This window comes from Triticum aestivum, chromosome 6A (genome assembly GCF_018294505.1).
Source record: "Triticum aestivum cultivar Chinese Spring chromosome 6A, IWGSC CS RefSeq v2.1, whole genome shotgun sequence".
In the NCBI taxonomy this organism is placed as follows: domain Eukaryota; kingdom Viridiplantae; phylum Streptophyta; class Magnoliopsida; order Poales; family Poaceae; genus Triticum; species Triticum aestivum.
This window is the reverse complement of record NC_057809.1, coordinates 315,633,339-315,658,937: the sequence shown is the minus strand read 5'-3', so window position 1 is coordinate 315,658,937 and position 25,599 is coordinate 315,633,339.

Sequence of the window (25,599 nt, the reverse complement as noted above, 5' to 3'; positions counted from 1 at the left end):
ACTCCACAAGTACAACCTGCCATGTGCATTTGCATTCAAAAGAAAAATACTTATATGCACATCTTCACGGGGAGCCTTTCTGATACTTACGAAGACAATACCTCAAATCCTTCACAATTTCACATACTTTTATCCCCGTTGAAAACTTCAACCAGTTTGTCATCAATCACCAAAAAGGGGAGATTGTAAGTGCATCTAGTGCCACCCCTAGTTGGTTTTGGACTATTGACGACAAACCTGGTTGAGGGACTAATGTGTTTGTGAGAATTGCAGGATAACACAGGTAGTAGTCCCTCATTGATTCGGTTTACCTACCGGAGATGACCCCTAAAATGTGTGAAGACATTTAAGACTATGGTGGTATGTGAAGATATTCACATTGAAGACTATGACATGAGAAGACATCACATGAAGACTATGGAGCGCGAAGACATAGTTGTTTCGCAATTTCATTTTCTTCTTTGTTAAGTCATAGGAACCACCATACTGTTAAGTGGGGTCCAAGTGAACAAAGTCAGAATGACTAAAGTGATGCTTAACCAAATCCTAAGTCTTCGAGCAAAGACAATGAGAGAAAATCTTATCCAGAGCTGGATAAGTCAGCTTTACTTGTAGCCAAGTCAAGCTGTCGCGTGTGTTTGAAATCTGGCCATTGGAACACGTGTCAGTTCCTTAGTGACCCAGGGTCATTTCGGACAAATCAGGCCGGGTTGCCTAGTGGCTATAAATATCCCACCCCTACACCATAAATTGGTGGCTGCTCAGAGTTAGTGCACGGCTTTTGTCGTTTGAGAGCAACCCACCTCCGAAGCCTTTGAGAGAGAAATCCTTGCGAGGACAAAGCCCTAAACACCCAGAGCCAAAGAGTGTTAGGCATCACTGAAGTCTTCCTATCTGTGTGATCTGAAGACTTGTTACACTGGAGGACTGTGAATCCTCCAGCCGGTTAGGCGTCGTGTTCTGAGCGTCCAAGAGTCATTGTGGATCGCCAGTGAATGAAGTCTGTGAAGGTTTGGAAGTCTACCTTGAAGACTTACCTGAGTGATTGGGTGAGGAATGTGTGTCCTTAGCTCAAGGGGAATAAGGTGAAGACACGGTCTTATCAGTTAAATCTCAGCATCCCTAACCAGATGTACAGTTGTCACAACAACTAGAACTGGTCCAACAAATCATTGTCTTCATCACGCAACTGGTTCTATCCATCCCTTCTCTTTATTTACAGTTGGTCCTTGTGAAGCCATTCCTTGTTTGCATTATCTGTTTGTCTTCACTGTGTGACTGTTTGTTCTAATTGGCTTCTCATTATCTTCCATCCTGATCCATACTACCTAGCTGCTAATAGTCTTTGTGCTTTCACTTCTTTGAATACTTGACTATGGCTTGCCTAGTGTAGTCTACCTTCCGCTGCATGTTAATTGGTTCATTTCTATCGTTTGTCTTCGAAACTTCCATGTTTTGAAGACTTCCATAAAAATCTCCTATTCACCCCCCCTCTAGTCGGTAACTAGCACTTTCAGTGCGGCAGAAGGAGCTACTCCGGCAGTGGCACTCACCAGCGCAGCGCCGGAGATGGTAGGGGAGCGATGTCCTGGGGCAGCGCAGCGAGGCAAAGGCCGGTGGTGGTGTTGGGGCAAGGACCTCCTGCAGGGCCGAGGCGGCGGCAGGGGAGGACCCGGCGAAGCACAGCCAGATCCGGTGGCGCCGGGCTCCGGTGGCCGGCTGGTGGTGCAGAGGCGACATGGTCGACGGGGAGGCACGGGGCCGCAGGGGTGTGAAGGGGATCAGGCGAGAGATGGTGTGGCGATTGGGATCGAGACGAAGGGGTGGCGGCGCTATGAGGGAATGAGGGAGCAAGGGGAGAGATTGAGAGATGGGAAACGGCCTCCCTGGCGGCTAGGGTTAGGAGGGCACAGGCTGGGCCTTGGGCCGGCTGGGTCAGGCCGGACATGGCTAAGGAAGGTTAGAGGAAGAATTTGGACATGAGGTTAATTTTCCCGGACTCAAAAAATGAGTTTGATCCAAGAAAAATAGAAGTGAGCGCGTGTGTGAAGTTGAATTCAAACTCATTTGAATTTAATTCAAATGGGTTTGAACTAGGACTATGATTTAGAAGTGCCCAAAAATGTTGAGAATTTAGAAAGAGCCTCGATAGATGGGAAAATAATTATAGGCAAGGTTGGAGAGTCAAAACATGAAAAAGGAAAGGCCAAGGGATTTAACATGCACGTGTGTTGTGGTAAATTCCAAATTAATGGAATATAATTTTTGTAGCTCCCTAATAATATTGGGAGGATATATGTTATAAAGATAAATCACCATGTACATTTCCCTCGATTTAAATGGATCGAAGATCCATACAATTTATTTATGAGAAAACATTTAAGTTGGTAATGATGACATGATGCAATGCAAATGATGCAATGATGAATGCAACAAACAAAACAAATCACCCGATGAAACTTGGAATACATGGAAGGCATCTGAACCGCCGGTCCCGGGTCATTACACGCCCTATGCATTGATGGGGGTGCATCTTTGCACACCTCTCATCGCCAACTCAAGCGATGGGCACGAGAGGTCAATGTTGTGGAACAAACGTCAGAGCCCCGAAACCGCTCAAATGGTCCCACACACCCATCATCTTTAATGAAGAGGATCACCCCGGTCGCACCACTGCGGTAGGGTGTTTGCCGTTGTTGGTCACCCCAACAATTCGCAACCTCAAGGTCACAAAGATGCTAGTGGATGGCGGGGCCGGGTTGAATTTGATTTCCCTAGCAGTTATCAGAAAGCTTTAGATAGGAGAAGAAGAGCTAGAGGTCACCGGCACGTTTCAAGGAGTTAATCCCGGCAGGAGTCATCCTAAGGGGAAGATCACGTTGTCGGTGACATTTGGGGAGAAATGAACTATCAGACTGAGAAGATTGTGTTTGATGTGGTTGATCTCCCTGCTGTACAATGGGATTCTTGGACGACCAGCCCTGGCCAAATTCATGGCAGCATCCCACTATGCTTACAACACCCTAAAAATGCCTGGGCCACTAGGGGTCCTCACTATCCCATTGGATGAGAAGGATGCAATTATCTATGTGGACAAGATGTATCGGGATGCAGTTGCAACGGAAGGAGCAGCAATGACAGTTCCCACCAAGGAAAGCAAAGGAAATAAGAGGGATTGTAGGACCTCCGGCAAGGAGTCCAGGAAGCATGCCCCCTCCGAGTGCACGACAACCGTTGATGACATGCTGGAGTGTTCCAACAGCAAGAGATCCAAGGTTACTGCACCCCAAGTGAAGAAGGTCCCGGCAGGGCTGGCTGGCGTTGATGGTACCTTCACTATCAGCGCCACCCTCGATGACAAATAGGAAAGCATGCTCGTTGCCTTCCTACGGCCGAATAACGATGTGTTCGCTTGGCAACCATCTGATATCCCCGGTGTTCCCAGGGAGGTAATTGAGCACCACCTTGCTGTCTGCCCACACGCCCGACCCGTCAAGCAGAAAGTACGGAAGCAGGCCTTGGAGAAGCAACAGTTCATTGCCGAAGAGATCAATAAATGGGAGGCAGCTGGTTTGGTCAGAGGAGTACTGCATCCTACATGGTTGGCAAATCCATTAGTGCCCCGAAGGCTAATGGGAAGTGGAGGCTTTGCATTGATTTCACAGACCTCAACAAGGCTTGCCCGAAGGACCAATTTCCTTTGCCGCACATCGACCAAATCGTGGATTCTACTTCAGGATGTGATTTGATCTCCTTTCTGGACGCATACTCCGGGTATCATCAGATCTTCATGTCCAAGTAAAATGAAGAGAAGACATCGTTCATCACTTCGTGTGGTACGTAGTGCTTTGTCCGCATGCCGCTCTGATTAAAGAGTGACGTGTCCACTTTTGCAAGGGCAGTCCAGATCAGTTTTGAGCCACATATGCACAGAAATATAGAAGCCTATATGGATGATATCATGGTCAAAACCAAGGATAAGGCCACCCTTATCCAGGATTTGGAAGAGACATTTGCTAATCCGCGCAAGATCAATCTGAAGCTTAATCCATAGAAGTGTGTGTTCGGTGTTCCCTCCGGCAAGCTACTTGGGTTCTTCGTGTCCCATCGGGGGATCGAAGCCAACCCCGACAAGATCATGTCCATTGAGCAGATCCAAGCGCCAAGGACAGTTAAGGATGTGAGGCGCTTGACGAGATGCGTTGCCGCACTGAGCAGATTCATCTCCAAGTCTGTCGAGCATGCCCTGCAGTTCTCATAGGTTTTGAAGAAGGCAGGGCCTATGAAGTGGACCCCGGAAGCAGATGCAGCTCTAGAAGAGTTAAAAGCCTACCTATCGTCTATACCCACCTTGGTTTTACCCAAACCCCAAGAACCATTGTTGCTATACTTGGCGGCAACCAACTAGGTGGTTAGTAAAGCCTTGCTAGCATAGCGAGAGGTGGATGAGATAGAAACTGAACAGAGAACAGCATAGTCAGGGAAGGATCAGGACAGTAATGAGCACGGCAATGAGAACAACCCCAGGGACACAACAAGGAAGAAAATGGTGCAGCGCCCAGTGTACTTCGTCAGCTCTTTGTTACAAGGGGGCTAGATCGAGGTACTCTGGTGTGCAAAAATTGATTTTTGGTCTTATTATGGCCTCAGGGAAACTGCGCCACTACTTCCAAGCCCATGAGATCACGATTGTTACTCATTTTCCGTTGCAAAGGAAATTCTGAAACCCTGAGGCAACTGGCAGAATAGTGGAATGGGCTTTGGAGTTAACCAACTTTAGTTTGAAGTTTGAGAGCATTTCAACTATTCAGAGCAGGGCATTGGCAGAGTTTATTGCAGAATGGATGCCAACCCCTGATGAGGAAAAGATAGAGATAGCCATCCCCGACAAGGAATCACCCCAAGAATGGATCATGTATTTTTATGGTGCTTTTTCCCTACAAGGTCCAGGGGCTGGCGTACTTCTTGTTGCCCCCTCCGGGGAGCACTTGAAGTACGTCGTCCAGATGCACTTTGCCCGAGAAGAAGCCACCAACAATACAACAGAGTATGAAGGGCTCCTTGTCGGGCTCAAGATTGCAGCGGAATTGGGAATTAAGAAGTTGATCATTCGAGGAGATTCACAGCTTGTGGTGAGACAAGTCAACAAGGATTTACCAAAGCCCGTTGATGGAAGCATACATCCAAGAAGTAAGGAGATTGGGGGAGCACTTTGATGGGTTGCAAATAGAGCAGAAGCTTCCTGTGGAACCAGGAACTTTTGTTCTCCATCTCTCTCAACCCTCCATATCACCAGCCACAATGGCCCATTACAGGAGAAAGTTGGACTATGGTAAGCCTCTCCAGGCAGAGCAATCCTCTCCCGGTAGAGACCCTACCGGAAACAACTCCTCATAGCCTGCTGGAACACTCCCTCCAGCCGGACCTATGGTCCCTGCAAACGAGGCTTGTGCTCCCGCAGCAGAGGAGGTGCCGCTAGTCCTCATTGCTGAACCCCAGGCTCCAACCTGGGCAAGGCACATTGTCCACTTCCTCCAAACCGGAGAACTCCCTGGCAACCAAGATGATGCTGAAGGAGTAGCCCGGAGGGCCAGTATGTATCAGTTTCTCGATGACACTCTATATAGAAGGAGGCCCAACTGTGTGAAATTGAAGTGTGTTTGTCGAGAGGATGGAAAGGAACTGCTGGCTGAGATTCATATAGGAATGTGCGGCTCCCACATTGGATAAAGGGCATTAGTTGGGAAAGCATTCTGGCAAGGATTCTATTAGCCCTCCAAGATGCGGTTGAGTTAGTCACGAAATGTGAAGCCTGCCAGTTCCATTCCAAAAAAATACACCTGCCTACCCAAGCTCTTCAGACAATCCCTATCATGGCCATTTTCGGTCTAGGGGCTCGATATCCTCGAACCCTTCCCCCGAGCAATCGGGGGCTTTTAATTCTTGTTCGTTGCCATCGACAAGTTTACAAAGTGGCCGAAAGTGACTGCCGTGAGAAAGGTGACTGCTCAGTCAGCTATCAAGTTCTTGAAAGAATTGGTGTGTCGTTTCGAAGTTCCGACAAGGATCATAACTGACAATGGCACCCAATTCATGAGCCACGCCTTCATGCAATACGTTCATACCCTCGGATGCAAGATCTCATTCACTTCTGTGGCACCCCTGGAGCAATGGACAAGATGAGAGGGTAAACGCTGAGGTGCTTCGTGGACTCAAGACATGAACTTTTGATAAACTGCAGAAGCGCGACAGGCGGTGGATCGAGGAGCTGCCGGTAGTTCTCTGGTCCCTGAGAACGAAACCTAAACGAGCTACCGAGCAGACTCCCTTCTCCCTAGTATACAAGGCAGAAGTAGGTATCCCCACGGAACTCATTTACGGATCCCCTCGAGTGCTTGCCTACGATGAAGTAGCTCAAGATCAGCACCGGCATGACGACACCGTGCTACTAGAGGAAAATCGTCTCCGGGCTGCTACGCGTACTGCACGCTACCAGCAAGCCCTGCGTCGCTATCATAGTCGCATGGTTCATGCCCGGTGTTTTGAGGAAGGTGACCTTGACCTCAGGCGCATTCAGTCCGCTAAGGGTACAAACAAGCTGTCACCAAAGTGGGAAGGCCTTTACTGGGTGGTACGAGTCACCAGACCTGGCACTATATGTCTAGAGAACGGGGATGGCACACAGTTGCAAAAGTCATGGAATATTGAACATCTCCTTAAGTACTACACGTAAGGTAAGAGGCTGCCGGGCACTACCCGACAACCTCCCTTTTGTACAAGCCTTGCCTCAGTTGCATGTAACCCCTTGTACAAAGCCGGAGCGATGACCCTGTGTGAGATAAAATAAAGAAGCGTTGTGGGGGGCCCCAATCAAGATCGCATGCTTGCACGAGCACACCCATATCACTGCATAGGCATTTCATGAGCATTTGCATATGCATATAGATAATATTGCGTCCTGCATTCATTCTCATCTACATGGAGTTACAGGTTCCTGCCGTGAACTTGACTGCGACAAGGGATGAGAATATTGCACGGCACAGCGATCCTCGGCAAGCCAAACTGATAAGTTTACCTCTTGTGCATTAGTGTTCTGTAAGCTATAACTTCTGCATAGAAAAAGCTTGCCGCTCTCTTGAAACTATGGTTCTCCCATCCTTTGCTCAAATGTTGCTTCTGCCTAGATGGCCGCAGTGGCCCTTGTAAAAAAAGGAGTGGGCGGGGGGCTGGCACCTCCGTCTGTTCCCCGGCAGACATGGTTCTCCGGCAGACGAAAAGGGTTCCGGCAGGATATCCTTCCAGGGAAAGCTCATTTAATTACAGTAAAGAGGCACTCCACCTCTGCATGGACATATACATGCACGTGTTCTCGGCAAGGTTTATCTCTTTCATTGACATGCAGATACAAGTACAAGTATTACAGAACACAAAGATGGACTCGAGAGATTACATTATTTGAATTAAAATCTGGCGATTGCCTACAAGTTTAAGATTGAAAAAAGGTAAGTGCTGCGTGATCCCCTATTTTCGTTTTCCCTCCTTCAGGCACAACGGCGGAAGGAGGAAAATATGAGAAAAGGAGAACCCAAGCAGGACCCACCTCGGTCCTGTCAGGGCCCATCGGGCACGCCCTGACAAGACCGGGAGTGGCGAAGCTGCAAAGGAGGAGTGCGAGGGACGGGCGGCACCTTCTGTTCACCAGCTCCAGGGCCAGCAAGAAGCCCCAGCTTGAGCGCCGGTGGAGTCATCCACTAAAGCTCATCCGGAAGACTGCTAGAGGCGAGGAGAAGGCACCAAGAGAATATCCCTCCCCGGCTATCACCCGAAGAGGCTGGTGATGACAGTGCCGGGGAGGGAGGGGAAGAGCGGGAAGACGAGGCGGCAGGACGACGGTCGGAGGCGAAGGCATCCACGCCATCATACTCTGACCTGACCCCCTACCACCCGCCTTCTGCATCTTCCCCCGCTTTCTCCTCACCACCGCTGCTCCTGGGAAGCGCCAAGACTCTGGTCTGATGACTCCAGTGGAGAAACAACAAGGAGCCGGAACCGTTAGGGGGATCGAGGCAAGCTGTGCCCCACCTTGCCGGGCAGGGAGACGCACCCCTCGTCGACATCGGCCCCAAGACCTCCGGGAGGGGCAGTGCTGGGATTACCAATGATCTCTGGCCCCTCCTCTAGGACGAGCATCAAAGATACCAAATGTCACATCCCTAGCTTCTGGTAATGCTCTAGGCTAGCTTCATGTGTGCATCATGTCTATATTTTCGAAACTTGAATTGAGGAATTTTGGAAGCCTCAAAAATTTAAATAAAAGAGGGGCAAAAACCCTAGAAATCTCATTCATTGCTCCAAAATGCTCTTCTTAAATGTTGATAATTTTTGGTAAGGGTTCTGGTCCCAACCAAAATATTGAACATTTTTAAGGAATTATTTTTGGGACTTTGGATTTAATTCATTAGCTATTTGAATTTGAATTATATTCATATAATTAGAATATAATTTCAAATACCCCTGAAATATTTTATAAGCTTTTGGAAAAGTCCATCTAGCTATATAAAATATTCAGAGGAGTTTTTGGCATTGTTTGAATTATTTTAAATTCAAAACAGTGGCAAAATAAATTAAATAAAACAAAACAGAAATAAAAGAGAGAGAGAAGGAAGTTACCTGGCCTCACCCGTGCAGCCCACCAGAGCCGGCCCAGCTCCTCCAGCGGCCCAGCTGGCCAGCCCATCTGGCCGGCCCAGCCCACCTCCTCCCCCTTGTCATCTTCCTCCTCTGCCAGGAGGACGAACAGAGGCGAGGCGTGGCGCGCGCCCGAGAGGCCTCGGCCACCTCCTGCTTCCCCCTGGCCACCTCCTGCTTCCTCTCGTCGCCCTGGACCCCGTCCGCAACGCCACGCACCCTCCCAGGCCTCGCACTCTCCCCGTGCCTTCTCCCCCCTTTCTCTGGCTCCCTCTCTCCTCCATCGAGCGGAGCCCCGTCGCCACCAACGCCGTTCGCCGCGGCCACCACCACCCCCTCTCCTCCCCGACGCGCTCCCGAGCTCCGCAGTGCCGCCCTCGACCTCCTCGACGTCTCACGCGACCAGAAGGGCCCCGAGCAGCCGCCATCGTCATCATCTCCAAGCTTCGGCCCCGGCGCCCTTCTCCGTCGATTCGGCCACTCCGACGCGCCCCCGAGCCCACTAACCCTCCCTGCAGCTCCGCGGTGAGCCTTTGACCCGATTCCCCCTCTCCCCGTGCCCTACCTCCCTCTCTAGCCGCCGTTCACAACAAGCCGAGAACCCCACGCCGCCGGCGATGTCGCCGCCGTCACTGCAGCCAGCAAGGCTCGAAACCGAGCACGGCACCGTGCTCCTAGCATCTTCAGGAGCTCGGTGAGCCCCTTAGCCATCCCTCCCGTCCTCTGTGGCCTCGCCCCGCTCGAACCCGAAGCTCTGGCCGCCGCACTTGCCATCGCCGTCGTCGGCTCCGGCCACCCCAGCCGCGGCCACAGCCACCGCTGGACGCGCCGCGTCGCGGACGTTCTAATGAGCCAAACCGCGCGCCAAACCATCGCCCCTAGCTCAAATCCGAGCCGCGCCGCCGTGCGGAATGGTCGCCGCTGGCGATACTCCGGCGACTGCCGACGGGGCATGCTTAATTAGTGTTAATGGCCCCACTAATTAAACCCACAGCCACTGACAGTGGGCCCCACCCCTGGTCAAACCCCAGTCAGCGCTGGGTTTGACCGGGATTAGCTCCTGTGTCACTGACGGGTGGCCCCCACACGTCAGGTTTGACCTGGGGCGCCCAGTTGACCCTGCTGACGTCACTGTGACGTGGTGCTGACGCCATAATCATTTCTGGATTTAATATTATTCAGGAAATTCCAGAAAATGCCTAAAACTTCTAAAAATCATAGAAAATTAACCGTAACTCCAAATTAAATAAATTATATATGAAAAATTATCAGAAAAATTCAAGGAATCCATCTGTACCACTTTCATGCATGTTAGAACAACTTATAGCTGCTGTTTAGCACAAATCAATTAAATGGCATTTGAATAATCACATATGGAGTTTGAATTTGAATCTTGTATTCAAACCAACTTCATTTAATCTGTTGCTAGTTGCATTAGCCCAAAACACATTCATTTTGCCATGTCATGATCATGCATCATATTGTGCATTGCATTGATTGTGTTCCCTTTTGTGTTGCCGGTATTTGTCCCCTCTCGATAGACGTGATACCGATGATGTGATCTTTGACACTGATGAAGACTCAATGTTATCTTCAGAAGTGCCAGGCAAGCAAAAACCCCTTGTTCATTCCGATAAAATCCCACTCTCTCGCTCCTGCTCTCTTTTACTGCATTAGGACAACAACGATTCATCTGTTACTTGCTGCGGTAGTTGAACCCCTTTATCCTTTGCATGACCTGTCATTGCCACAGTAAATAGATGAAACCCACTAGTATGAGTAGGAGTTGTTTGAGCCATGTTGTGCCTACTCATTCATGTTTGTTTGTCATGCCTGCTATTACTTAGAGTTGAGTCAGGTCTGATTCATCGGGGATGAATCAGAGGTGTGTGAACATGTCCTACTGTGTGTGAACACGATTTGGTAAAAGGTAACGGTGAGAGGCCATGTAGGAGTACATGGTGGGTTGTCTCATTGAAGTCGTCCTCAGGAACTGAGTTCTGTGTTTGTGATCCATGATTCAGCTACTACCATACATTGGGCCCTGAAATATGACCCCGCTCGACTTCTTATTCACCCTTGTCCTCTGTCCAGGAGTTGCAAGTAGTTTCTGGTGTTTGTAGTATGCTGGAGGCCGTGGACAGCGCTGACCGTAGGGGTGGGCTGTGATGCGGTAGGCACGTGGCCGGGTATACCGGGCACCCGTTTGGTGTCACGGAACCCTGTTCACATCGTTTGGGGCTGTGAGCGAAACTCCGGCCGGATCTCCTCATGGATGGAACCCGAATAGGCGATAAACCTGGACTAGAGACTTGAGTGTTTAGGTAGGTCGTGGTCTACACCCACGTCGGCTTTCGCTTGAAGTCTGCCGAGCACATGTCGTGTGCAGACGCTAAGTGGTGGAAACATGTATGAAGAAGTACACCCCTGCAGGGTTAACATCATCTATTCGAATAGCCGTGTCCGCGGTAAAGGACTTCTGGGTTGCTTATATCAGTTCATAGACAAGTGAAAGTGGATACTCTAAAATACGCAAGATAAGCATGAGTGCTATGGATGGCGTTCTCGTAGGGAGACGGGAGCGGTTCCATAGTGGTGTATTGATATGGTGAATATGTGGACTCGTGTGCGCCACCTCAAAAGAGTTACATTGCAGTCGTAGTTCAGGATAGCCACCGAGTCAAAGCTGGCTTGCTGCAGTTAAACCCCACCATCCCCTTGATGATAATGATGCATATATAGTTAGTTCTGATGTAAGTCTTGCTGGGTACATTTGTACTCACGTTTGCCTATTTTATGTTTTTGTAGAGAGACTTCAGTCTCACTAGTATTTCCACGTGGTCTTCGACGTTTAGCTTGTTACCTCAGCTACGATCTTGTGCCTCGGCAGGATCTGGTAGATAGTCAGGCTTCTCAGCCTTTTTCAGTTATAGATGTCTGTACCCAGACATGATAGCTTCCGCATGTGCTTTGATTTGTATGCTCTGATTGTTGGGTCATGAGACCCATGTTTGTAATATCTCGCTCCTCGGAGCCTATTGAATAATTACTTGAGTTGTAGAGTCATGTTGTGATGCCATGTTGTATTTGTACATATCGAGCATATTGTGTGTATGTTATTGAAATGCTTGGTATGTGTGGGATCTGGACTATCTAGTTGTTTATCCTTAGTAGCCTCTCTTACCGGGAAATGTCTCCTAGTGTTTCCACTGAGCCATGGTAGCTTGCTACTGCTCCGGAACACTTAGGCTGGCCGGCATGTGTCCTTCTTCGTTCCTGTGTCTGTCCCTTCGGGGAAATGTCACGCGATGAATACCGGAGTCCTGTTAGCCCGCTACAGCCCGGTTCACCGGAGTCCTGCTAGCCCAGTGCTACAGCCTGGATTCACTCGCTGATGACCGACACGTTCGATGCTGGGTCATGGATGCCTGTCCCTGTAAGTCTGTGCCACTTTGGGTTTACGACTAGCCATGTCAGCCCGGGCTCCTTATCATATGGATGCTAGCGACACTGTCATATACGTGTGCCAAAAGGCGCAAACGGTCCCGGGCAAAGGTAAGGCGACACCCGTGGGAATACCGTGCGTGAGGCCGCAAAGTGATATGAGGTGTTACATGCTAGATCGATGTGGCATTGAGTCGGGGTCCTGACAGCGTTGGTATCAGAGCTTGACTGCCTGTAGGATTACCAAGCCAAACTGGTCGAAGTTGAGTCTAGAAATTCTTTAGTTATATAAGGGAATTGATTGTGGGATGGAACGTAAGGCTCTTTTACTCCTTATACCTCATGCCCTTCTGATCTGAGTCATCTTATCTTTCCTACGGGGATTAAGAACTAGGCTATCTCTTCTTTCTATCAGGATCACGTGTTACTAATCCGTAGACTTATAGATTGTTGGACTTAAGCCTCGTTTCAGTTCCTATTACTTCCGTATGTTAATTGTTGATCTCGAAACCTTGATATTGTGCTTCTGAGTGGTTATGCCACCATTTTTGTGAATGTCTCAAGTCTTTTCTGAGCATTTACAGTCGTTATGCTGTCCGAGTCATCCCAGGTTTCTAAATAGTCTGATGCATTTGCAAAAATCCTTTCCCTCTGGTTTCGATGTTCCTTTATGCCAGCTCAATCACACTAATTGTTGAGTTGAGGTATTCTATTGCCTTGACATTTATGTTGGAATAATTATTATGACCCTAGGTGTTTTAGGGAGTCACCTAGAAATCTAGCAACGTTTTGTGTTCTCAGTGTGAAGATTCTGGCCATCATTCTCGAAAGCATCTCGTGATGCTACTTAGTAGTAGGTATTCTACTCCTGGGTTCTGAACCCAAGATTCACTCTACCTACTTCATATTGATAGTAATTGCTAGTGCCTTTAGGATATTAGTAACTTTTGCGGTAGTCCTTGAAGTCCGTGGTATCCTCTTCTTCCAAATACCATGAACTACTTATGGCAGAAGTTCCTCGTTGAACTGAAATATCACAACAGGATTATTCTTGATGAGTTCTCCATTATATATTGTGGCTCTGCCAGTTCTACCTTTCTGCATGGGTTATCCGGAGGAAACATGTTGAACTTGGTTCAACATGCTGAACCATGCATCCACAACTCAGAAAATCGTATGTTCCTTTGAGTTGTCCCTCTTTAGTTGTCTTCTGACCCTCGTTTATCAATTGATAGTCAAGAGTATGCGTGCAATCGTTCATCGATACCTATTACTCTTGTGGTCCATCAAGCCATTCTATTCCGGAATGACTAGGGGAAACAAACTCCAGTACCTCTTCCATATCCAGGATTGGGTCAAAGAAGTTGTGCTCCGCAGATCAAAATGCCAATCCAGCTTTTGCTCTGTTCTACCTTGGAGTATTACCCCCTTTATGTCAGAATTGTCATGAGAACTGCACCAACTCTCATGAATTTTGACGTAGTGATACTTCTCACCATCATTAGTCATTCCTCGGCCCTCGTGTTGATGCAACCGGAATACCGACAAATGAATTGTGATGTGTGAAATCAATACTCCCAGCAACCTCGTTGCTTGGTAGTTAAAGGATAATAATTTCATTCTTAGCATGTTGGTTTTTGAATCATCCTTCTAAGACTGATCGTGCTACCTAGTCCTTATTCCGGTGCACCCTTCGATTGATGAGTTAGGATCTTGTCAAGTCCTCACTCATTTGATCATATCGTGTTGCCCTCAAAAGAGAGATTGTTCTCGAGCTTAGTAACATACCGGTGGTTCGTGATTTTCCGAATATCTTCTCGGAAGTATTACCAGGTTGTTCCCTGACTGTTATGTTGAGCTTGTGATCAAGTTGGTTTCTTGTGAACCACCTTCTCTCCAAGAATCGGTGTTAGATATCCCTGAGCTAGTTGGTTAAGCTAGACAACAACTTGGAGAGTTGGAAGATAAAAGCTTGCCTGACTTAGTTCGTTCCAAAGGGATATTCTTGTGTAGTGTGTGTTGAAGAAAGATGATATCTTCATCGATTGGTCCTTGTGATCAGTTGCTGGACCTATTGTCTTATCAATCCTTTGATTTGAGTGTGGGCTATCGTCAAATCAAATCAGTACCAACGATGCTCGTAATGTTGTCTTATTCGTGGTTGATCCCCCGAGCATACACCATTACATCTTTGGTCTGACCAATGCTATCACCGTGTTCACTTAACTATGGAATTCCTTTTAAAAGGAAACCTAGATGAATTGTTGTTGAGCCCATTGACAACATCCTTATCTCCTCCATGATTTTGTTGAACATTAAGCTAGTGTTGGAAACTTTTGAAAGCATTTGTTCATGCTAGCTCATGAAGCATATGTTTGGATGAAGGTAGTGACTTCCTTTAATTCATGTGCATCTGATGCAAGTTGCCGCCGTGGATTCGAGAAAGTCAATGTTGCTTTCTTTGGAATCATTCCAAATCAGTCATGCACACGTGCGAAGAATGCTGTGGTTTGAAGACTTGCAACCTTCAATCTATATGTATCTCTAGCACACCAAGCCACTGATTGATTTGTTCAAGGAGAAGGAGTTTCTTCATAAGAGCTAATCCGGACTTATGAAAGAACTTCGATACCCTCGTTGATGGTTCCCCTCCTGAACTCGGTAGTGTTTTATTATAAGACTACTATGTGGTCATGCTTGTCTGGGACAACGTGTTCACATGTTTGTAGCAGAACCAGCTCATGTTTTGGAGCTTACTATCGTAGTTCATTCCCGAGAATCTCGCAACGTCATCTCGTCGATTTGTGTTGCAAACTTTCATTTTTCTTCCTAGACTCGATGAGTCTGGAATATCCTGACACCAACCAGATCTGAATCTCAGGCAGATATGATGGTTGGAACATTTCCCCAAGAATTATAATATTGGTCGCGCGATAACCGGTAAAGTGGATGTCGTGGCCAACACACCCAGCCGGAAGACCTGTTATTATAATATCTTGATTGATGAAGTTGGCCACCTCCCCATAGGGATTTCGTAGGGTTTACTCCCTAGTTGCCCCTATGGATTTTTGTGTTCCCGAAGTCCGACCTTTTACTTGATGTTTTAGATATCAAACCATATCTATGAATGGGTTACACTAGCACATCAAGGAGAACATTAGAAGCAGAGTGCTAAATGTCTCTCGGTCGATCATCCAGATTTTGTTCCTTGGCCTCGCTAAGATGAAATCTTAGAGGTGTTATATTCCTTTGCATCTGCATCCCCCATCACCATTCATCATGGTAGTAAGTTGTGTTACCGGACCCTTGACACGGATGTTGGTAAAACCTTGATGATTGTGGAAATGCTCAAGTTCTTGAAAGCACGTACAAGCGCTACGTGTTACCATCGGCTCTAACTGGGATTCCTCTCAGTTTCCTCGGCAATGCTATGACCTTTTCAACCAGTGAATTCACTCTTTATTGTTGGGTTCTTCCTCAGTTACCAGAATCATTCCCATCATTTGCATTTTGTTCCCAGATTGCACCGCCAATGGGCCATTCCACCATGGGTCTCTTCCATTTCCGGTGATAAGCAAATTCATCCATTGCGTTGTCTTCAACAAGGTAATCCACATCATCCAAGTCCGAGTATGCCATTCTACTGACCCCCTCCAAATGATCGTTGTGAATTGCCTTAGGCTGGTATGAAGAGTTTCAATGATCTCTGAATCAAAAGTAATTCTTTTTGCCACTTAAGGTAATAATCTACGAATCACCCTACTCCAGGATGTTTCGTCGTGGTATCATGGCAACTCAACTCCTCGCTACGTTGACAATCGTTTACCACCTTCTTAGGTGTGCAATTGTTGTCTACCTAGTGAACCTTCGTCATCCGTTTCTTTCCACCCCTCTTGATGTGTATCTCGTGTCTCAACCCGAGAAATGGTTCTATGTCTCTTTCCATGAGTTAATCCTGAGTTGTTCGATCTTCGAGGAGATCGACCCTTCTAGAGTCTCCTTCTTCTCTCCATGTCATGTTGGCAGGATTTCTCAGAGCAAGACTTCAAGACAATAATGGTGATCGAATCAACGTTCCTATGAAGTGCAACCTGGATCGTGAAGACTGTACTAGTTGCGTTCCCCCTTCACCTTACCCTACGCTTGAATCTCGGGACGAGATTTATGTTTAGTGGGGGTGAATTGTCACATCCCTAGCTTCTGGTAATGCTCTAGGCTAGCTTCATGTGTGCATCATGTCTATATTTTCGAAACTTGAATTGAGGAATTTTGGAAGCCTCAAAAACTTAAATAAAAGAGGGGCAAAAACCCTAGAAATCTCATTCATTGCTCCAAAATGCTCTTCTTAAATGTTGATAATTTTTGGTAAGGGTTCTGGTCCCAACCAAAATATTGAACATTTTTAAGGAATTATTTTTGGGACTTTGGATTTAATTCATTAGCTATTTGAATTTGAATTATATTCATATAATTAGAATATAATTTCAAATACCCCTGAAATATTTTATAAGCTTTTGGAAAAGTCCATCTAGCTATATAAAATATTCAGAGGAGTTTTTGGCATTGTTTGAATTATTTTAAATTCAAAACAGTGGCAAAATAAATTAAATAAAACAAAACAGAAATAAAAGAGAGAGAGAAGGAAGTTACCTGGCCTCACCCGTGCAGCCCACCAGAGCCGGCCCAGCTCCTCCAGTGGCCCAGCTGGCCAGCCCATCTGGCCGGCCCAGCCCACCTCCTCCCCCTTGTCATCTTCCTCCTCTGCCAGGAGGACGAACAGAGGCGAGGCGTGGCGCGCGCCCGAGAGGCCTCGGCCACCTCCTGCTTCCCCCTGGCCACCTCCTGCTTCCTCTCGTCGCCCTGGACCCCGTCCGCAACGCCACGCACCCTCCCAGGCCTCGCACTCTCCCCGTGCCTTCTCCCCCCTTTCTCTGGCTCCCTCTCTCCTCCACCGAGCGGAGCCCCGTCGCCACCGACGCCGTTCGCCGCGGCCACCACCACCCCCTCTCCTCCCCGACGCGCTCCCGAGCTCCGCAGTGCCGCCCTCGACCTCCTCGACGTCTCACGCGACCAGAAGGGCCCCGAGCAGCCGCCATCGTCATCATCTCCAAGCTTCGGCCCCGGCGCCCTTCTCCGTCGATTCGGCCACTCCGACGCGCCCCCGAGCCCACTAACCCTCCCTGCAGCTCCGCGGTGAGCCTTTGACCCGATTCCCCCTCTCCCCGTGCCCTACCTCCCTCTCTAGCCGCCGTTCACAACGAGCCGAGAACCCCACGCCGCCGGCGATGTCGCCGCCGTCACTGCAGCCAGCAAGGCTCGAAACCGAGCACGGCACCGTGCTCCTAGCATCTTCAGGAGCTCGGTGAGCCCCTTAGCCATCCCTCCCGTCCTCTGTGGCCTCGCCCCGCTCGAACCCGAAGCTCCGGCCGCCGCACTTGCCATCGCCGTCGTCGGCTCCGGCCACCCCAGCCGCGGCCACAGCCACCGCTGGACGCGCCGCGTCGCGGACGTTCTAATGAGCCAAACCGCGCGCCAAACCATCGCCCCTAGCTCAAATCCGAGCCGCGCCGCCGTGCGGAATGGTCGCCGCCGGCGATACTCCGGCGACTGCCGACGTGGCACGCTTAATTAGTGTAATGGCCCCACTAATTAAACCCACAGCCACTGACAGTGGGCCCCACCCCTGGTCAAACCCCAGTCAGCGCTGGGTTTGACCGGGATTAGCTCCTGTGTCACTGACGTGTGGCCCCCACACGTCAGGTTTGACCTGGGGCGCCCAGTTGACCCTGCTGACGTCACTGTGACGTGGTGCTGACGCCATAATCATTTCTGGATTTAATATTATTCAGGAAATTCCAGAAAATGCCTAAAACTTCTAAAAATCATAGAAAATTAACCGTAACTCCAAATTAAATAAATTATATATGAAAAATTATCAGAAAAATTCAAGGAATCCATCTGTACCATTTTCATGCATGTTAGAACAACTTATAGCTGCTGTTTAGCACAAATCAATTAAATGGCATTTGAATAATCACATATGGAGTTTGAATTTGAATCTTGTATTCAAACCAACTTCATTTAATCTGTTGCTAGTTGCATTAGCCCAAAACACATTCATTTTGCCATGTCATGATCATGCATCATATTGTGCATTGCATTGATTGTGTTCCCTTCTGTGTTGCCGGTATTTGTCCCCTCTCGATAGACGTGATACCGATGATGTGATCGTTGACACTGATGAAGACTCAATGTTATCTTCAGAAGTGCCAGGCAAGCAAAAACCCCCTTGTTCATTCCGATACAATCCCACTCTCTCGCTCCTGCTCTCTTTTACTGCATTAGGACAACAACGATTCATCTGTTACTTGCTGCGGTAGCTGAACCCCTTTATCCTTTGCATGACCTGTCATTGCCACAGTAAATAGATGAAACCCACTAGCATGAGTAGGAGTTGTTTGAGCCCTGTTGTGCCTACTCATTCATGCTTGTTTGTCATGCCTGCTACTGCTTAGAGTTGAGTCAGGTCTGATTCATCGGGGATGAATCAGAGGTGTGTGAACATGTCCTACTGTGTGTGAGCTAAGTGTGTGAACACGATTTGGTAAAGGTAGCGGTGAGAGGCCATGTAGGAGTACATGGTGGGTTGTCTCATTGAAGCCGTCCTCAGGAACTGAGTTCTGTGTTTGTGATCCATGATTCAGCTACTACCATACATTGGGCCCTGAAATATGACCCCGCTCGACTTCTTATTCACCCTTGTCCTCTGTCCAGGAGTTGCAAGTAGTTTCTGGTGTTTGTAGTATGCTGGAGGCCGTGGACAGCGCTGACCGTAGGGGTGGGCTGTGATGCGGTAGGCACGTGGCCGGGTATACCGGGCGCCCGTTTGGTGTCACGGAACCCTGTTCACATCGTTTGGGGCTGTGAGCGAAACTCCGGCCGGATCTCCTCATGGATGGAACCCGAATAGGCGATAAACCTGGACTAGAGACTTGAGTGTTTAGGTAGGTCGTGGTCTACACCCACGTCGGCTTTCGCTTGAAGTCTGCCGAGCACATGTCGTGTGCAGACGCTAAGTGGTGGAAACATGTATGAAGAAGTACACCCCTGCAGGGTTAACATCATCTATTCGAATAGCCGTGTCCGCGGTAAAGGACTTCTGGGTTGCTTATATCAGTTCATAGACAAGTGAAAGTGGATACTCTAAAATACGCAAGATAAGCGTGAGTGCTATGGATGGCGTTCTCGTAGGGAGACGGGAGCGGATCCATAGTGGTGTATTGATATGGTGAATATGTGGACTCGTGTGCGCCACCTCAAAAGAGTTACATTGCAGTCGTAGTTCAGGATAGCCACCGAGTCAAAGCTGGCTTGCTGCAGTTAAACCCCACCATCCCCTTTGTTGATAATGATGCATATGTAGTTAGTTCTGATGTAAGTCTTGCTGGGTACATTTGTACTCACGTTTGCCTATTTTATGTTTTTGCAGAGAGACTTCAGTCTCACTAGTAGTTTCCGCGTGGACTTCGACGTTTAGCTTGTTACCTCAGCTACGATCTTGTGCCCTCGGCAGGATCTGGTAGATAGTCAGGCTTCTCAGCCTTTTCAGTTATAGATGTCTGTACCCAGACATGATAGCTTCCGCTTGTGCTTTGATTTGTATGCTCTGATTGTTGGGTCATGAGACCCATGTTTGTAATATCTCGCTCCTCGGAGCCTATTGAATAAATTACTTGAGTCGTAGAGTCATGTTGTGATGCCATGTTGTATTTGCACATATCGAGCATATTGTGTGTATGTTATTGAAATGCTTGGTATGTGTGGGATCTGACCATCTAGTTGTTTATCCTTAGTAGCCTCTCTTACCGGGAAATGTCTCCTAGTGTTTCCACTGAGCCATGGTAGCTTGCTACTGCTCCGGAACACTTAGGCTGGCCGGCATGTGTCCTTCTTCGTTCCTGTGTCTGTCCCTTCGGGGAAATGTCACGCGATGAATACCGGAGTCCTGTTAGCCCGCTACAGCCCGGTTCACCGGAGTCCTGCTAGCCCAGTGCTACAGCCTGGATTCACTCGCTGATGACCGACACGTTCGATGCTGGGTCATGGATGCCTGTCCATGTAAGTCTGTGCCACTTTGGGTTTACGACTAGCCATGTCAGCCCGGGCTCCTTATCATATGGATGCTAGCGACACTGTCATATACGTGTGCCAAAAGGCGCAAACGGTCCCGGGCAAAGGTAAGGCGACACCCGTGGGAATACCGTGCGTGAGGCCGCAAAGTGATATGAGGTGTTACATGCTAGATCGATGTGGCATTGAGTCGGGGTCCTGACACCAAAAGACTCGCCACGCCAAGGACTAGGCTCACTCCCCAAGCATCATCACCAGCATGAGGCAACAAATACCCCGAGCCACAGCCTGGGGGCTGGCCCCAAGCTCTTCTCTTCAGCATCGTTGGTGGAAGCAGAGAACAAGGGAAGAAGAAGGAGAATGCAAAGATGGATGGCTCTGCCCTCCTTTGCCCCTCCCTTTTATAGGTCGAGCGGGGAAGGGCAGCTGCCCCTTTCATGAGTGAGCACCGCCTTCCTCCTCCAATTTAAGACGGGCAGGCCCTTTCCAAGGTATTCTCCTGTGCCTGATGCCTCCGCTACCTATCCCGTGAGATGCATGCTGCATACGTGGCTAAGGATAAGGGCACATTATGGGAAGAGTAAATTGGCAGTTTCTACCCCATGCGTTAAAGTCATTCACGGGCCATCACTGGAGTGGCCCCACCACTATTGGCTTTACACCACGCACGGGGAAACCAGAACTGGCCCAGAATCAAGGCTAATGAAGCGGCAACGGAAAACTCAAGGGGCCAACCCCTTCAGCAACCTTTCCTGTGCACTTATTAGGCCCTACCTCAATGACGCTCAGCAGCGCGTTCGGGGCAGGCCCGGCGGCTTTGTCGGTGCAACAAGCCCTGGGTCTGTTCACCAAACTATGCACAGGCACGAGACCAAGATTAAAGCACCAACCCAAGTCAGTGATTGAAGGACCAATAGATTTTGAAGAACCAACACGCAGTACAGAGAGACCAAGATCGAGCCCGAAGAGCAAGATATCCGCAAGAGGAGACACTCCCTTGCTGGGCAGGTGAGCCCGGCAAGGGGCAAGGCCACCACAAGAAGCAGGCAACCGAGGCACCCCGGCAAGGTCTGCCGGGGCTCGCGGGGGCAAAACCACCCCACCAACCACTCAAGCGTGACCCACGTCATCAATTAGTGTGGTGTCAAGCCGCAAGATGATTAAGTGGCAGCCGTTCGCCACATGGCGGCCATTTCCTATAGAAGAAGCCTATATATGATACATGTCCTGCGACGTGTCAAGGGAACAGGCGTGGAGCTGGAAGGATAGCCCATCAAGCCTTGCCGGGCGACCAGTGATGTGATACCAAGCGGTGCATTTAATGCACCCTATCAGCCCGCAGAGTTAGGTATGATAGCAATGTTCGCTATCATATCAGTGGATAATGACTACTTTTCCATTGTGGTGACCCCTTAATCTATAAAAGGAGGCCCATGGCACTCGTAGGGGGTTGGAAAGTTGAGGAACCCAGGCCACCATACGCGCGTAGTCGCTGTGGCCCCGAGGCGAACCCTACCGGGCAAGTGTACTACGCATCACCACATTCATTCCACCAAAGCAGGAGTAGGGTCTTACACCTCGCGGTGGCCCGAACCTTGGTAAATTGCTTGTGTGCTCTCTGTCGCGCTGCCGTCCGCTGGTCTTCTCATTGTGCAACACGATGTCCCCCTGCCGAACCAGTAAGGGGCCACCCACTGCCATAGGTTGCCGCGGATATCCCGCGACAGAGATCTCTTGTAAGTGGGGGGAGTGTTGTGACGCCCGGAGACCGATGCTCCAGTTGCCTTCCATTTATTTTCACTGTCGGCGTGTGTTTCAATTGTTTGTTGTCATGTTCATGATAGTGCCATGCCATCCTTGTGTTTTGTTTCTTGGTCATGGTGTGTTTGCCACTGTCATCTTATTTGGCATTGTTCCTTTGTTTGTTGCGTGCCATGCTCATCACTATTATATTGATTCGTGCCATCCTATGTTGTTGCCAAGTTCATCTCATGTGCATTGTGGTATCCATCTTGTTGTGCTTGCACTATGTTTGTTATTTTGCTTGCCCTATGCATATCTCCCATGCATCACCCATCCTTCCTTCTTACTCCATTCATTTTTCCAAGTGCCATTTCCCCTTCTCCTTTAATGTTCAATTTTTGCCAATAAGTCTTACACCATGCCAGCGACCTCTCTGTCGAATTTCAGCTCATTTGGGTTTGATTTGGTTGGGTTCAAAAATGGCTCAAGTTGTTTTTCTACCAATAAAAATTGCCAAGTCCATTTATTCAAATTGTGCATAATGTCAGGACTCCATAGATATTCCCGTATCTCTCTCACACCTTCCCTTTATCTCTGAGCTTTTCTCCCTTATTTTAAGTTTGAGGAAATTGAAAAGAGAAAGAATAAGAGGAATAGAGAGATAGAGCCCAGCACTAGCAGCAGCTATGCAGCCCATCTCCCCAGCCCACCAGCAGCAAGCCACCTCATTTACCCCTTCGAATCCAGCCCACCATCACCGTTCATGTTCATCGTCCTCTCTTTGTACGGCAGGACATCCAAAGCCTCCACGTCGGCAGTCCAGTCGATTTGACGGCCGGAGCTACTCCCTTTGTCCTATAAATCGACACCCCGCCCTAGGGTATCCCCCTTCCTCCTCGTTTCTCTTCGCGCCGCCGCCAGCCAGTATGTCCATGCCCACGCCACCATAGCTAATGCTCGTGCCATGGCCGAGGAGAGCTGAAGCTCTTCTTTGGCTTGATCCTCACTGTAGCCATCTTCATCTTCTTCCACGACCACGTATGCATCCCTGCCTTCGTCCTCGACCCCGCAGCAAGTCCCTCGAGCCTAGGATCGTCCTCCTCCATGACGACTACCTCCCCTCCTTCTTCTTCTTCACGGTCAACGCGCTCCATCGCCATCTTCAGCGCCTCATCACCCTCTCCTTCACCTCCTGACGTCCTCGTTGAGCCACTTGAGCCCGTGGTGAGGCGCTGCTCCTTCCCATCTCCTTCCCCGTCATATTCCATCATCATCGTTGCCGTCTACATGTGTACCCGAGGGCCTTGCTCACCGTAGTTTCTGCATCCACAACCAGAGCAGGCGCCCTGACCATGAGGTCATCGCCCTTGTTCCCACGTGCTCGTGCACACATGCAAGCACGAGCATGCAGTGGATCCACACGCGAAGCACAACCCACACACCCTTGCATCTCGAGCATGTCGGAAGGCTAGTCTGGCGAGGTGGCTCATTGAAAGTGCCACTAATCCCCATGTGTTTTTTTGGTAATTCATAACAACATATAGCTCATTGAACTAATATCCATTCAAGTTTAATATTTTAGAAAGTTCAATGAATGGCATGGCATGGACTAGAGATGTGGACCCCACAAAATGCAAAGGACACATATTGGCAAAATCTCAAGACTCTTCATTTATATTTTAGTGATCCAAGATCACATTGAGTCCATAGGAAAGCCAATACTATTGAAAGGTTATGAGATGTTGCTTAATGGTCTAGTCGCTCAAAATGCTTAGTGATATTGCTCCAAAGCCCTCAACCACTTTCTCATTCCAAATATGTCAAAATCCTAAACTCCAACTTGGCACCACCGGTTCTTTCTATCCGGCGCCACCGAGTTCATATGACATAGACACTGCCAGAAACCCTAGTCACACCGATACAGATCTCGGTCTCACCGAGATGGCCTTGCCAAGTATTGGTTGCCTGCTATAATTATTTCAGTTTCACCGAGTTGGCTTGACATCTTCTCTGTTGCCTTATTGCTTCACTTTGGTCTCACCGAGTTGATGCAATCGGTGCCATCAAGTTGATGTTTTCCCTATGTCGTAACACATTGGTCCCATCAAGATTCTTAATGTTCATATTTTGAACTAAATCGGTCTCACCAAGTTCATCTATTCGGTGTGACTGAGTTGGGTCAAATGTGTGTAATGGTTGGATTCTGTGTGGAGGCTATATATACTGCTCCACCCCCTTCTCCATATGTGATAGAGCCATCATAATGTACCTATACTTCCAGCATACATTTTCTGAGAGAGAACTACCTACTTTTGTGTTAACATCCAGATATTAGAATCCTACCACAAGATTCTTAATTTCTAGCCTTCCCCAAGTTGCTTTCCACTCAAATCATCCTTCCACCATATACAAATCAGTGTGAGAGAGTTGAGTGTTGGGGAGAATATCATTAGAAGCACAAGAGCAAGGAGTTCATCATCAACACAACATCTATTACCTTTTGGAGAGTGGTGTCTCCGAGATTGGTTAGGTGTTGCTTGGGAGCCTCCTAGAAGATTGTGGAGTTGAACTGAGAAGTTTGTAAGGGCAAGGAGATCGCCTATGTGAAGATCTACCTGAGTGAGGAAAGTCCTTCATGGGCGATGGGCATGGTGGGATAGACAAGGTTGCTTCTTCGTGGACCCTTCGTGGGTGGAGCCCTTCGTGGACTCGCACAACCGTTATCCTTTGTGGGTTGAAGTCTCCATCAACGTGGATGTACGATAGCACCACCTATCGAAACCACGCCAAAAATCTCTGTGTCATCATTGTGTTTGCATTCTCCAATCCCTTCCCTTTACCTTCATATGCAATGTTTTACTTTCCGCTGCTACACCCTTAGAATTGCATGTGTAGGTTGATTGCTTGACTTGTGCTAATTGCTAAAATCTCCCACAACAAAAATTGGGAAAAGGTTAGATTTCTATTTGGTCAAGTAGTCTAATCACGTCCCTCTAGACCTACTTTCGATCCTACAGGTGGTATCAGTGATTTGGTCTCCATTTGCCTTGATTTCCATAGCTTTGGTGATCATAGCCTTGGTTTAACAAAATAGGAGAGTATGGCATCTAGCGAGGGAAATTACCACTATAGAGGTCCTTACTTTGATGGTACTTATTTTGCTAGTTGGAAGCATAAGGTGAAAATGCACATTCTTGGTCATAACCCCACCATTTGGGCTATTGTGCGATTGCCTTGCAAGGTGATTTCTTCAAGGATGGAGAATAACTGGATTGTGAAGCGTCCGCAGAAGAAATGAAGATGTTGCAATACAAAGCTAAAGCTTGAGATATTCTCTTTAGTGGATTGTGCCCCAAAGAATTGAACAAAATCAACCACCTTGAGAATCCAAAGGAAATTTGGGATACTTTGGTTGATATGCACGAAGGTACCGAGTCCGTCAAGGAATCCAAAATGGATGTGCTTAAAAGTTAACTTGGCAAGTTCAAGATGAAGGATGGTGAAGGAGGCGCAGAGATGTACTCTAGGCTTTCTCTCATCACAAATGAGAATGCCGGCTTAGGAAGCAAAGAGATGACCAAAAAATTCATCATT